Genomic DNA, 15,556 nt, shown 5'->3' with positions numbered 1-15,556 from the left:
TTTTTTTTTTTTTTTTTTTTTTTTTTGGCATATTACCTTCCACAGGTAGAACTGTCACACAGACATGACCCTGGCAGGCATATCAGGTTATAATTTGCTGTCTAATCTCGCCTGCCACTTTTTCATGTGGAAGCAATATTTTCTAGGCTCATGTTTCCCACTCATGACCTTCAACCCCATCCAAAGCTCTACACAATTACAACTCAAGCAATTCCCATTGTTCCCTCCCCTACTTCTCCAGCTCTCCTTTGGAGTGCTACTTGCAGAGCTGCATGGGGGGTGACTCACCACTGTCCACAGGGCCCACTGAGAAACCAGGCAGTTGCCTTTCCCCAAGGGTGGCCACCACTGTGGCACCCTGCCACTTCTGCATGAGTGTTCTGCCCATGCCCATCACCCATCACACACTCTGCCGGGCACACCCACTGCCTCCCCAGGTACCAGCGTTTCCGCAGAGTGCCCTTGGCCTTTGCAAGGGTCACAGCTCTCATTTGCCTCCTTGAACACCCAGCACCTAACACAGAACATAGCACATAGCAGATGCTAAAAAATATTGAGTGAGGCTGGGCACGGCACCTCACGCCTGTAATCCCAGCACTTTGAAAGGTCAAGGTGGGCAGATCAAGAGGTTAGGAGATCAAGACCATCCTGGCCAACATAATGAAACCCTGTCTCTACTAAAATACAAAAAATCAGCTGGGCATGGTGGCATACACCTGTAATCCCAGATACAGGGGAGGCTGAGGTGGGGGGATTGCTTGAACCCAGGAGGCAGAGGTTGCAGTGAACTGAGATTGCACCACTGCACTCCAGCCTGGTGACAGAGGAAGACACTGTCTCAAAAAAAAAAAGGATGGAAAATGAGTGAATAAACGAATGCTTTGTGGATGGACAAAGGAGCCACAAGGTCCCCTGGCCTCCTTTTTCTGCACCTCCTTCTCCTTCACCAATAGCGCTCTGTCACCCTTGCCAATGCATATGCTTTGAGGACTCATTCCCTAAACATCCACATCAGGGCCTACAACCTGCACACACAAGAAGGGCCAGGATGCAGGGACTGGGAGTTGGTTCAGTTTATGTTGTCTTGAGTCAGAGAAAGGAGCATCCCAGGACTTTTCCCCTCATCAGCTGTTCCCTCCTACTCTTTCCTGCCTGAGCTCTGGCTCTCCTCCCCAACTCAGCATGAATTCTTCCCATCACATCAGGGCATCTCCCTTCCCTTGCTCACTTAAAATAGGTAGTGAGCACCTGTTGTGTCTCAGATGCAGACAAATCAGAGGAATCACTGTCCTCAGGGAGTTCATAGTCTGGCAGGTCACTGAGATGAAAATAAATGCAGTAATACGATCTTACAGAGGAGAAGGGTAAGGAGCCTTGCCACAGAGCATAAATGGCATCTCCAGCTATGCACATCTGTAGTTTACGTGTCATGGGGACTCGGGTCCCTCAGTGGCCTGCAGTGGGGTCTGATGTTCTGGTCTTAGGGTATGCCTTTGGGTTAAGCATTGCCCTCTTCTTACAAAGATGAATTCCCACCTTCACATCTCTCAGACTCTAGGATATGAAGCTTCCCTCCATGCCTGGAAGGGTTAGGGTTGCATTAGAGCACAAGCTTGCTGGAAGCAGGGAAGGTGTATTATTTGTGGAAGACGTAGAAAGACAGATGGGAGGCTCCCATGATGCGCTTCCCCATGGTGAAGGCCAGCTCTTAAGGCCGTGAACCAGAGGCAATGGCTGACACACCCAGGTTGCCTTACGACTTCATGCCCTGGAGAATGTCAGAGGCCTCATTCCTGAACCATCACCAGAACTTTGAACTTGGAAGGGAATCTGCCGCTCTCTAAATTTGGATCTGCTCAGTTTTACAGCTGGGGAAACTGAGCCCAAAGAAAAGAAAAATGATTGGGTCTCTCCCTTAAGATTCCCTTAATCTTTCAGTTACTCCTGTTTTGCACAATGACACTGGAACATGTCAAATAATTGATCAAATAATTCCACTTTGAGAATCTATCTAAAAACATAATCTTAAGCACAGAAAAAGCTTTGGGTACAAAGAGAGGTTCATGATAGCATCGTTCAAATGAAAAGTGCAAAATGAAGAGAGAACAGGCCAAGTAAATCTCCTCGATGGAAAACAGGTTGCAGTATCTCCACTAAAAATTATAGCTCAGTCCAACTTTTTTTTTTTGAGACAGAGTCTCACTCTGTCACCAGGCTGGAGTGCAATGGCGCGATCGCGGCTCACTGCAACCTCCGCCTCCCGGGTTCAAGTGATTCTCCTGCCTCAGCCTCCTGAGTAGCTGGGACTACAGGCACACACCACCACACCCAGCTAATTTTTGTATTTTTAGTAGAGACGGGGTTTCACCATGTTGGCCAGGCTGGTCTCGATCTCTTGGCCTTGTGATCCTCCCGCCTTGGCCTCCCAAAGTGCTGGGATTAAAGGCGTGAGCCACCGCGCCCGGCCCAACTTTTTAATAAGTGGGAAAATTCTAGTATGATATTAGAAGGCTGGTTGACGCAAATTTTAATGTGAGCCTATGTGACGAAAGCAACTGCCTAGAACTGAGAGTGAAAAGAATAACCGTGGTTTTCCAGTATGTTCTGCTGCTTTCTTGTGTAGTTTTAAGCAGCTATTACAGGTAGTGAGATTACCAAATAGTGTCCTCAAAGAGACTTCTAAATTGGAAAACATTAAAATTCCATTAAAAAAATTTTTTTATGTTGTTTTATTTTGTATGTGTGACAGGGTCTCCCTCTGTCGCCCAGGTTCAAGTGCAGTGGCACAGCCACAGTTCCCTATAGCTTCCAACTCCTGGGCTTAAGCAGTCCTCCCGCCCCAGCCTCCTGAGTAGCTGGGACTACAGGCACATGCCACCATGCCCAGCTCATTTTTTCAATAAGAGACAGGGTCTCACTATGTTGCCCAGGCTGGTCTTGAACTCCTGGCCTCAAGTGATCCTCCCACCTCTGCCTCCCAAAGTGTTGGGATTATAGGCATGAGCCACCACACTCCGTCAAAAATCTGATGTTTAAATGATGACATTGAGGAACCAACTTACCAGGAAAGGAAAGGTAGTTCCCAGCAGCTGGGGCAGCTTGTCGTAATTAGTACCAAGGCCACTATCAGAGTCACTCTTTCCTCAAATGATCCCTTAGGACCTCAGTTAGACCACCAAGTATTCACTGGGATGTAATCACTCAGAAAGACTTACTAAGCATTTACTGGTACTAGCAGTGACAGGCACTCTTGGTGTCTGGGGATACAGAAGTAAACAACGCAGATGGGGTCCCTGCCCTCATGGAGCACACAGTTTAGTGATGGAGGCATTAAATGATTCTGACCATAATTATCATGAACTATGACAAAACTACAAGGAGTTCCCTATCAATTTGGATTGGGTTTGGTAACAGTAACAGAAATTCAACTATAGTGATGAAAACAAATAAAGACTTGATCTTTTCCATAAAGCAAGTCTAGAAATGTGCAGCCCAGGGCAGGAACAATGGCTCCCACAAAGTCCTCAGGGGCTCAGGCTTTTGTTATGTTTCTGCTCTCACATCCTTAGCACACAGGCCCAAAATAGGTGCTGGAGCTCCAGCCGTCACATTTGTGCTCTGGGTAAAATGAGGAAAAGGTCCAAAGAACAAAATGCAAAAAGAAAAAATATGTGTCGACTCCTTCTGAATTTCCTGGAAGGCTTACTCAGCACCTTCCTAGCTGCCAGGAAGGCTGCAAAATGTGGTCATTTAAATGTACACGTTTCTTCTTTGTTAAATGAGGAGTTGTTATGAAAGAAGAAGGTAATCATGCATGTCAGGAAGGAACCAGAAATCTCTGCCCCAGATGATGTAAGAATGAAGCACAGAGGGATTGATTCAACCAAGTCAAGGTTGGGGGTCAAGGCTGTAAGAGCTCAGTTGAGGCCTGAAGGCTACTTGAGATGCAGACAAGCAGAAGGATTGGGAAGAATTCTAGGCAGAGGACAACTCTGATGTGAGCTCAACAAGGCAACAGAGAGAGTTGTGGAGAGGGTCAGGAGAACTGGCTGTAAGTCCTGGCTCTGTAGGGACATCATGTCCCTTTCAGAGCCTCTCCAGCTGTAAAGTGAGAACTCTGCACTCAGATCCTGTGAAATATTTATGACTTCTGCGAGGCTATGCTGGGGCAGGGAGAGGGCACAGCGCTTTACGCCACAGCCCTGTTCTCTTAGGGCTTACAGATGAGATGGACAGAGGAAACTCATCCTGTTTGGGAGCTGTAAGGAGAGAACTGAATCAGGCACAGAAACCAAGCCCCCGCGGAGGGTTCAGAGTTCATATCTGGACACCCTCAGGGTCAGACATGGCCTTGCATCCACCTGGGTCCTTCCACTGCTGGGCCAGCGTTCCCCCTGCAGGCACGGAGGAAATGGTCGCACACATCCCTGAAGGCCTCTCCTTGGACACGATTCTTGATGAAGCCGCTTTGTGGGGCTGGGAGGGTGGGACGCAGGGGAATGCAGAGAACCAGCACTCACCAAGCACTTTCTGCATGTTCATTTTCATCACTGCTCCATCAGGTAGGTAGCCATTATTCCCATTTCACAAATGAGGAAGCCAGGCTCAGGGAGGTAAAGTGACTCGTCCACATGATGGTTCTGAGTGACTGTGAGCCCTGAATGAGAGGAGGCTGAGGGGAGCCCTCGGAAAACCCCAAAGCCTGTGACTGCGGAACTTCGGCCAAGCGTCCCCTGGGGCTCAGTTTCCTCACTGTAAAATGAAGTCACCTCTTGCTGTGCTAATGACAGTTGTGGCAGCTCCCATGCACCCAGCACCTGCCACACGCAGGTGGCTTCCCCTCCGCGTCATTTCATCTCCACAACAACACCGTGCAGTCGGCCCCAGTTTACAGGCAAGGACTGAACCCCAAGTCCCTCTGCACCCTCTGCAGCTCTGATCACCGCCACGGCCCGCCTCTTAAAGATCCAGAGAAGACCGTTCTCTGTGCCAGGGTGGACACCGCCACCACTTCCCCTTGTCTTTGCTGGGCATCTGGAGCAGGGCAGGCATGCAGACGTGCCCCTGGCTAGTGGACCAGCTGTGCGAAGACACCAGAGGAAGCCTATCACATTATTACTATTCAGGTCAAAACACCTTCCTGTGTTTAGACAAATTACAATCCATAATTAGTTGCCATCATAGTGGAACAAGCCCGCTGTGGTTTTAAAATCACAGTGACTGCTTTATTTAGCTGCAGCGGTTGCAGCCAGGAACCACTAGGTTCAGTGTCAAGGAAAATGTCTGCACGTTGGCTTTCCAAATTTCTCTTAGGCAGTCCCCTCCCAGCTCCATACACACACCCCTGACCTCCACCTATGCCACAGTCTTAAGCCAGGGTCCCCACACCCATCCTTAAACTCTGAATTCTACAGTTTGTCCTTCCCTCTCTGTGCTTCTAAACCTATGCATCCTTTAAAGCCTAGCCTGGGGTCTCCTCCTTCTCCAGGAAGACCTCCCTGACTATCTCACCCCCACCAGCCTCTCCCACCTCTCCACTCCCATTGCTTTTTCATGCACTGCCTCACTAGCTCTCATATGGGGGCTGTGAAGAGAGAAGGAAGGGAAGATAGACCATGGAACAGGAGAGAGAAAGATGTGCCACAACCCCAGCCTTGGTGCTGTGTTCCTGTGCTCTAGGGAAGAGGGAACCAGGGGAAAAAGGAGGGAGGGCTGACAGAGCCAGGTCAGAGGATGCTGCCTGCTCTGGTGTGGAAGGGTCTTGGCAGCTCTGGAGCTCTACATTCTGGAGGATTGTGGAGGAGAGGCAGAGGGGTAGCATTGGGCAAAACCAGGTTCTTTCATGCAACTCTGAGCTAAGAGTGATTGGCTGTCAAAGACCCCTGATTGACTTTGCAAAGCCAGGATTTCCAGAACATGGAGGGGCAAGGACAGGGTTCGCAAGGTGCTGGGACACATTCAGTAACTCCCTTGCCAAACACTAGAGGAAATGTTAGATTTTTCTTAAGAAAGCACAACTCCATACATTTCTGCCCAACAGACTTTTTAAACAGGAATCTAGTGATGAAGCTGGGTATTCAGGGCTTAGGATTCTGGCGATGCTAAGAGATGGGTCCACTAACAGTCAGCCTGGCCCACGGAGGCTGGGGACCCAGAGGAGAGCGTCCCAAGAGAAGCTGACGTCTCCGAGAGATGCTTCCTTCTCTCCCCGTTGCCTAGAGAGTGGCCTCTCCACACTGCTATCTCTGACTTCCACGCCCAGGACTCCCAGCCGAGGCTCCAGGACAGATACCCCTAGCATTACAGGGTGATTTCAGAAATCAGGCATTCTGTTTTAGTCTGCTGGGACTGTCATAACAAAATACTGCAGACTGGGCAGCTTAAACAACAGAAATTTATTTTTTTCCCAATTCTGAAAGCTGGAGATCCAAAATCAAGGTTCCAGTGGATTCCATTTGTGGGGAGCTGCCTTTTCCTGGCCTGTAGACGGCTGCCTCCTACCTGTATTCCCACATGGCCTTTCTTTGGCACGAGAGCACATGGATAGAGGGAGAGATTGCTACTTATAAGGGCACCAGTTCCATCAGCTCAGGGCCCGACCTCTATGACTTTATTTAACGTTCAATATTCCCTTAAGGACCTCATCTCCAGTTACAGTCTCACTGGGGGTTAGAGCTTCAACATAGGAATTCTGAGGGGACATAAACATTCAATCCATAACACATTCTAACCTCTTTCTTATCCTAACCCCCTTCACAACCTTCCTGGTAGAGTAGCCGTCCAGGGACGAGATTATTATCCTATGCAACAGATGAGAAAACCGAGGTGCCGAGGAGCGGGTCACTCCCAGAGGCCCCAGTCAGGGTCACCGAGAAAGAGTACCGTGCTCTCGTGATGCTTGGCCCTGTGCTTTTCCACTTCTGGGTTCTACCCCGTTTCCCGTTCCCATGGGGACCAGTTTCAGCTGCTTGTCCACTGACCCCACTCAAGACGGCACGTAATGACGGCTTAAGGCATTAGCGAGAGTCCAGCATTCTAGACTGTAAAATGAAGTCACCTCTGCTGTGCTCATGACAGTTGTGGCAGCTCCCGATGAAAGGCACACAGCAGTGAAGTGGGTTGAGGAGTTTCAGGTCACTTCCTGGGGCCTGAGCCGCCTTCTCTTGTAAAAGTCAGGCTGGACTAGCTTCCCCACAGCTCCCACGTTCTGTGGTCCTATAAAATGTTTCTAATAACGAGGAAGTGAAGTACAACCAATTCTGTCCAGTATCCATTGATTTTTTATAAGGGTAAGGTCAAAGTGCTGGGAGAAAAGGACCAAAAAGGCATCCATCTCTACCGACTCCAGTGAGGTGGGGGAAGAACAAGAGCACTGACCTCTGAAGAAACTTAAGGCCAGGAAAGGGTTGAAGAGGTGGCATTCCTGGGAGAAACCAGAGGCCTGGAGCTTCTAAGTTCCCAGCCAGGCCGCAAGGCCTGTGAGCTGGAGACCCACGCACCCTTCAGCCTGGGCAAGCACGAGCTAGTCCCTGGGGCAACCTGCGAGCTGACACCTGCTCTGTCTGCAGATCCTGGCAGGGGCTTGCCCAGGTTTGAGCAACCCTTCTCCCTGGAGGGCCAGGCTAACTCCAGGCCTTCTTCTTGCATTGCACACCCAGGCTGCCAATTCCCAGGCCAGCCATTGCCCTGATGGCAGATGGGACTGGCTGAGGTCCTCCCAGGGTTTCCTCTTGAGGTGGTCAGGCCTCCCCTGATCTTTATCTGCTTGAACTGCAGTTCCACCACTCCCTGCAGTCCCCCATCTCCCCAGCCCCCCGAGCTGCTTTCTTCCTCCGAGAGCCTACAGACCTCACATTCTGTGTCACCCAGACCATCTGCTGTTCCACCTTATACAATGTTTGCCGACTGACTGATTGACCGTAGCCCCCAGAGCAGAAGGAGAGACTTGGACTTGGGGACAGACTAATGAGGGAAACATCAAAACAAGCCCCACTGGGCAGTGCCACAGTAAGAAAGAAGAGGGCTTTCTGGCAGACATTCATTCCATGCCCTCCTGCCCTCAGAGACACCCTGAACCAGCTTTGGTCATTCATTCATTTGGAAAAATGTTTACCAGGTGCTACTACGTGCCAGGCACAGTGCTAAAGGCTGAGACGCAGCAGTGAAGAAGCAGACGCAGCCTCTGACTTCAACGTGTTTATAGACCAGTCAAAGGGGCAGGTATTAACCAAAGAGTTACCCAATGAATTAATTAACTACCATTAGAACTGATGCTGGGAAAAATAAGTAAATGCCGGGTGCTAAGACCAAGCACTTGTCAGGAGAGCAGAGCTGTAATAGAGTCACCGAAAGCTCAGAGAAAAAGTGATATTTTAGTTCAGACCTAGAGATGGTCTTTAGCAGGGAAATGGGAACATGGAAACAGCCTGTGCAAAGATCCCGAGGCAGGACGGAGCATGGAACATTCCAGAAATCTGGAGATAGTGTGGTTGGAGCTCAGAGTCACACAGGTAAGAGGCTATGATGAGGCTGGAGCAGCAGCAGGGACTTCCAGGCCAGCAAAGGACCTGGTCTGGGCAAGGGGATCCAGGGAGTATTTAAACAAATAAGGAGCTCCCCGCTTTTCAACGTGGCTATGGCGATTTATCTTCCTGACCTAGACCATCTCTCTTCAAAGGGGCAACACACATAGAGATTTGCTCTTCCTCTCTGGACATCAAGCCGGGTTTACATCCTGCACCTGCCCAACTCCATGAATGATAACAGTGTTGTCCATCCACTATTTCTTTTTACACTTATAGAACACCCATCGGGTAGATGTCTTTAGCTCGCTTTGCAGATAAAGACGCTGAGTCTCAGTGAAATTAGTTAACTTGCCCAGAGGTCATCTGCACAGTTTTCTGTTCAAGAGACTATGGTGGTCTGATGAAAATGTGAATAAGAAAAATAACGAACACTGACCAGGTACAAGTGTGTGACTAGGTGCAGATGTAAGTGAAGGCTACTAAGAGGGAAAATCTAGAAATTAAAAAAAAAGGACCATACATTTCAAAGCATGTGAAAACATTTGGGATCAATCTGCTTTTCTGAATTGCCTGCTCATAGATGGACATAGGCATACGGATAGGTAGATAGACATGAAGACAGAAATAAATAAGAAACGTAGGGAAATCAAGAGTTAAAATAACTCAAGATCTGAAACTACTGGGTTGGAGTGACTACACATTTCATCGACTTATGTGCTGGCTATAAGACGCTTCTAAATTAAGTTTCAGAGTCTAAAATTTAATAAATACATAAATAGATCTCTTCACCTAGAAATGCTCACTATTTCAATGTCAATTACAACTTAAATTAAAATGGTAAATAATAATAATAAGTGGACATAATTCCTAGATCACAAATTCAGGTTTGCAAGAAATGTCCCTTTCTTTTATTCCACTAATTACCTCATTGCATTGTCTAGAACCCCCTTAGGGCCAAGGTCTGGGCTTCCACTCTATCAAAAATCTATTATCATTGCTGATGTCTGTTCACAAGAAAACAAAGGGCCAAATTTGCACACACACACAAAAAAAACAGAGAAGATAAAACTGCATCTGAGTTCAGGAGCAGCGGCTCAGGCCTGTAATCCCAACATTTTGTGAGGCCAAGGAGGGCAGATAACCTGAGGTCAGTAGTTCAAGACCAGCCTGATCAACATGGAGAAACCCCATCTCTACTAAAAATTCAAAAAATTAGCCAGGCGTGGTGGCACATGCCTGTAATTCCAGCTACTTGGAAGCCTGAGGCAGGAGATTCGCTTGAACCTGGGAGGCGGAGGTTGCAGTGAGCAGAGATCGCGCCATTGCACTCCAGCCTGGACAACAAGAGCGAAACTCCATCTCAAAAAAAGAAAAAAGAAACTGCACCTGAAAGAAAGATTTGCTTAAAAAGCAGAGAAGAGGCAGATTCAGGGGCAGAAGTTGAGAGATGGGGCAGGCCTGTCTTCTCTATATAAAACATCAAGTGCTGGAGTTGGGCTCAGCATCTGAACTTTGACACTCATGCAAAATTCTGTAGCCAGAACTTTGTACAAAGCCACAGGGAAACTGAAATTTAGAAAACAAATCCTTAGTCCTATGGCAAATTAGTCATCCAGTGAATTGATCGTTTGGCAAACTGGCTTTTAGCAAATTGATTTTGAGGGTTTAGGCCTGCTCCCGGAAGGCTATCCACTAGCCAGTGAAGCGTGAGGAGCCTGGTGGGTGAGAACACCTCCAGGAGCAGGTCTCTCACCTTTGCCAGTCAAGAGAGGGGCCTCCAGGCTCAGTGGAGCCCAGGAGAGTTCCTAAGAAGCATCCTTTCCCACAGTCAGTTGTCAGGAAGTCCTACAGAGTGTGGCTTCCACAGCTCTACTTCTGCAGAGCTAACACATGCTGTGTTCCAGGGGCTACGTTAGGGTCTTTACATTTAAGAATTTGTGCAAAAACCTGAAGCTCAGAAGCAAGAGACAGCTCCCTTCTGATCCATACAAGTAGAGGGTAGCAAGACACAATGTCTCACTCCAGAGGTCACGGAACGTACTCCGCATCATGTTGCCTCGAGCACACACCAATAACTGCTGTTTCTATTGGGCTCTATGGTTGGCAGAGGGCTATGCCCAGGAGGTGTCCCTTTGGGATTTCATAAACAACATGAATATGAGATTCTAAAGCTGACTGTACAAGTGAGAAAACTGAGGCTCAGAGAGTTGATGTGCAGATTCTGCTGGTAGCCCTCATCAACAGGTTCCTATGTATCTCTCCAAAATAAAAAAAAATGGGGCCTCTCCTAAAATAAACGTACGTAAGCTTTTAAAAGAATTACACAAATGGATTCTTACTAATATATTCTTCTCTGCACCCTGCTTTTTTCATTTATTAAACCATCACTTTTTTTAACAACTACACTACATTCTATAGTATGAAAGTACTATAATATATTTAGTACATATCAATAATATCATGCTTAATTTTTATTAATATGAACATTATGTATTGATCCTATTGTATAATCAATTTTACTGAGGAATATTTCCGTTGTTACTAGATTTTTGCTGTTGCATTAGGTTTTCCATAATGTTTCCAAGGAATATGTCTCAAAGATTTTGTGAATCTCAAATTTACTAATACCAGAATGGTGTGGTTTGAATGTCCCTCCAACATTCTCATTGAAATGTAAATGTCATTGTGACAGTATTAAAAGGTGGGACCATTAAGAGGTGATTAAGTCAGGAGGGCTTCACCCTCATGGGTGGATTAGTGTTATTATTGTGAGAAAGGGTTCACTGTTGCAAGAGTGGGCTGTTATAAAAGTGAGTTCAGCTCTCTTTTACTCTCCTGGGCTCTTGTGCCCTTCCGCCTTCTTCCACGAGATAACACAGCAAGAAGGTCCTTGCAAGATGCCAACTCCTCGAACTTGGGCTTCCCAGTCTCCTGAACTGTGATGAATATTTCTTTATAAACTACCCAGTCTGTGGTATTCTGTCACAGCAGTGGCAAATTGACTAAGACACAGTATAACACATAACTTATATGAGATAATAGTATGAGATATATATCTGAAAGTTATGCCCAGGCACAGTGACTCACACCTGTAATCCCAGCACCTTGGGAGGCTGAGGCAGGTGGATTACTTGAGTTCAGGAGTTCAAGACCGGCCTGGCCAACATGGTTAAACCCTGTCTTCCTAAAAATTCAATAATTAGGGTAGTGGGGTGCACCTGTAATCCCAGCTACTCAGGAAGCTGAGGCAGGAGAATTTGCTTGAACTTGGAAGATGGAGGCTGTAGTGAGCTGAGATCACCCCACTGCACTCCAGAAGAATGACAGAGTGAGACTCCAGCTCAAAAATTTTAAAAAAAGTAAAATAAAATGTTGAGTTACCTCAAGTTTCTATTTTCTGGCTTAAAATCTTCACTCTCTTATTCCCCGTGGCCTCCTGCTCCACACTGCTACCCACAACCCCAGCAGTTGCCTTTCATGGTTATCACTTCATGATTTTGAACATTTGAGGGCAAATTGGGATGATATGCTGACCCATGGAAAAGACCTTTCCCAGACCAAATCTCATTCCGTTTTATGAGCCTCGAACACCAACAACTCACATTCCACTTCAGCCAATTTACAGATGGTGGCACATAATAGACCCTGAAGTCATTTATGGGTAGTTAAATCTCAAATCTTAATCTGAAAAATTCAGCCATCCCCTGTACCCCCAAAATCTTCTGCCAGGCTGCCCAAATCTGAGCATCTGTGGATGCCTGCTGACAGATGGCATGCCCTGTACAGGGACTTGCACTTGACCCATGCCCACCTTTGCCCTCCATATTGACTGTGGCCCAGAAGGCTGGTGGCATCACTGACAAAGGCACTCATGTTTGAGGAGGCACCATCCCATTTTTATCCACTTGTTGTTTTCAGACAGACTACACCCTCTCCAAGGCTTCCTCCTAGACTGATGCTTTGTGATCCCAAAACCCAGAATCTTTTGGGCTACAACCTTTATGAAGTGTAATAGAATAAAGTTAAGACGAGAAATTGGCAAATTCTCACTGGGGCAAACCATTCAGCAGGCAGTTCGATGGAAGGAAGGATAAGCTAGGAATGCGCTTCCGTGGTTGTCCCTCTCAGTGTACCTGTCAACCCAGAAGGGTGCTTTTGAAGAAGGAGAGAGTAGGACAGAGCCCAGCAAGGTGACCACCATCTGAGTGACTGCATCAACCCCACAGACACCCACTGTGAGGCAATGACCCAGGCAACTACCCCTCGCACTGAGGCCAAACTTCCCCCTCCCCTTCTTGGAGCCATGTGATAGCTCTGAGGACACAGGAAGGAAAAAAACACCTTTCTTCTTCCCTCCAGGGACACAGAAAGACAAAGTAGAGCTCCAGACAATGTGGGACAGAGTGCTGGGGTGGGCAAAGGGGATAGAGCAAATGATTGATTGGTCTGGAAGTCCCTGAAAGAATGAGTCCAGCAGGGCCTCCATGTGTGAGGGCCTGTGGCTCAGGGATTTGTGGATTTCTGGAAACTTTGCCTTCTTCTGTGCTTACTGGTTTGTTGCCTGATGTGTTTACCTTCTCTGATTAGTGATAAAGCCTCCATTATGCAAACAGCCGGAGTGCTTGTCTTTGGGAACAGTGAGGGGGTGGTGACATGGTGAGGGGCTGCTTTCCATTCCCCAGCCAGGCTCAGGAGCAGAAGTGATGTGAAAAGTAGGAAGCCATGGGTGCCATGATGGGTGAAAGGGTTAATGAGGAAGTTGCAACAGGCTGGATTCCCAGAACATTTAGGGAGGGAAGAAGAGCAGTCAGGGATGCCCGCCTGGAAATAGGGTTTAAGCAGACTCCTGGGTTTCTCCCCAACTCTCCTCCAGACCAGAGCTTCTTAGTTTATTAACAATTCAGAAGCGGCGGCTACAACAGACCCTCTTCACATCACCAGAAGCCTGGTACCTAATAACCGAAGGGTGCATGAGTGGCACAGACATCACTGTACCTGCTAGATACGATATCTTGCCCGATGAGGTCAGTGATCATAAATTGACGTCAATGGAGGAAGGGGAGGAGGACGTTCTCTCATGACTCTCACTTTATCTTCACCAAGCACAAAGGGTGGGTATCAAGAGTCCCCTGTTACAGATGGGGAAGTTGAGTCTCAGTGAGGTTAAGCACCTTCTCCAAGTTCACCCACCTGAGTTGAGTCCAAATCTTTCACACTCAGGAGGCAGCTGCATCCACTGAGCTGTCTCTGATGATGGTCTGCTAAAGCTTCCCCATGATTCTGCCGCACACAAATCTCAGGACAATGACCCTCTCCTGTGTCAATGGCCAGTGTGCCACTGCTGCCAGGCAACAGGTAAGGTAGCCTCTGGAATCAAGACTACAAAGCAGAAAACAACCCTTGACCCTACTCCCTGTAAACTCTTCCCTACCAGAACAAAGAGGGTAGGAAATTCCTCCCATCACAGAATCCCAAGCACAGAGCCTGCCGATTGCAGTGCAAAGTCAGGGCTAGTGATGACCCCCAGCCTGGAGCACGGATGCCCACTGACCCATCAGCTCTACCCTTCTCTTTTCCCTGCAGACAGCGGGGGCAGGGATAAAATGGTCAAAGGCAGGCTTTTGTTACAAAGTCCATCCACCGGCTGTGCCCTGAACACTTAGCATGTTGCAGTTACAGCATCTAATGGATGCTTCATTTTTTGCTAAATAAATGCATGCGTGAATGAGCGAGTGAATGAAGAAAACTGGCACATGTAAAGCACCTCCTACTTTTCACATGACCTCTGCATTTATTATCTCATCTTATCCTTCAGATACTCCTGTGAATGTAGTGTCGGAACCAATGTAGTGGCGGAACCCTTGCTTTACAGATGGAAAAACTGAAGCCCAGAGAGATGATTGTCTTACACACAATGATGGCGGAGCCTGGACTAGGATCCTAGCCCAGCACCCCTACTCTTCTCCTCCTTTCTACGATGGCTGCTGACTTGAGAAAGGATCTCCAGCTGCCTGCCAATCTTGCAGAGACAGCAGCTTAGCACCGAAAGGCACAGCTTCCCTAAATGCCCAGCTCACCACCTGGAGGTGACCCTTGAGGCTGGGACTACTGGAAAGTCCCAGAGAAAAGGAGCTCTCATGTCCCCCAGAGAACACTCAGGCCCTTCCAAACAGACCTCAACATCTTTCCCAGGTTAGATCAGGATTTCCAGATCTGGATAAGAACTGGAAGCTTCCTATCCATTACTTTTCTGATCCTGACTCACTTTGGGGGCTGGGAGGTGGGAGAGGTGAGATGCTCAAGTCCCACCTATCTTAAAAAGCAAAAAAGTCTCTTCGACCCCAGAGTGGGTCATTCTAGAAACGTTTACTGTGCATATGTTATCCCGAGCACTGAACACCCAGCACCGAGCTCAGAGCCGAGAGCCTGCAGTCGGGAGTGGATGCGGCAGCTTGCCTCTCCTGCATCAGCTTCGCGGCCGACACGTCTCCCGCAGCCATGCCATTGAACTTGGGCCAATGGCACCAACGGCCTGCCTGCCAGTGGTCAAACCAAGTCCTGTCTGACTCATTCTGCGCAGCACTCAAGCGTGTTGCCTGCTCCTTCTCCACAGTGCTCCTCTCGTACCCGCCCCTTCCCTGCACCGAGGTCTTGTGTAGGCCTTCTTCCTGTCTCTCGCTGTGCACGGCCCTTCCATCCCGTCATCTACGTCACAGACATTCAAATGCTGCCTGATACCGATGGTGCCCAAGTCAGTTCTCCAGAAGAGATCTCTTTGCCGGACTTGACACCAAATGCTTCTTGAACATCCTTTCCTAAGTGGCCCCGGGCACCACACCTTAGCAACGCCACAGCTGGACTCACACCTGCACCCTGCACTGCAGCTGCCCCTCCTCTGCACATCCTGGTGAGCAGCAAGTAGCCCGGAGCCATTGGCCACCTGAGGAGGAGCCCTGGAGTCATCCTCGCCTCCCCTCCTCTTCACCTCCCCCCCCCCCCCCCCCCCCCCCCCCCCCCCCCCCCCCCCCCCC

Source organism: Sapajus apella, unplaced genomic scaffold (genome assembly GCF_009761245.1).
Source record: "Sapajus apella isolate SASKATOON/1434 unplaced genomic scaffold, GSC_monkey_1.0 scaffold55, whole genome shotgun sequence".
Classification (NCBI taxonomy): domain Eukaryota; kingdom Metazoa; phylum Chordata; class Mammalia; order Primates; family Cebidae; genus Sapajus; species Sapajus apella.
This window is presented reverse-complemented; position numbering follows the sequence as displayed.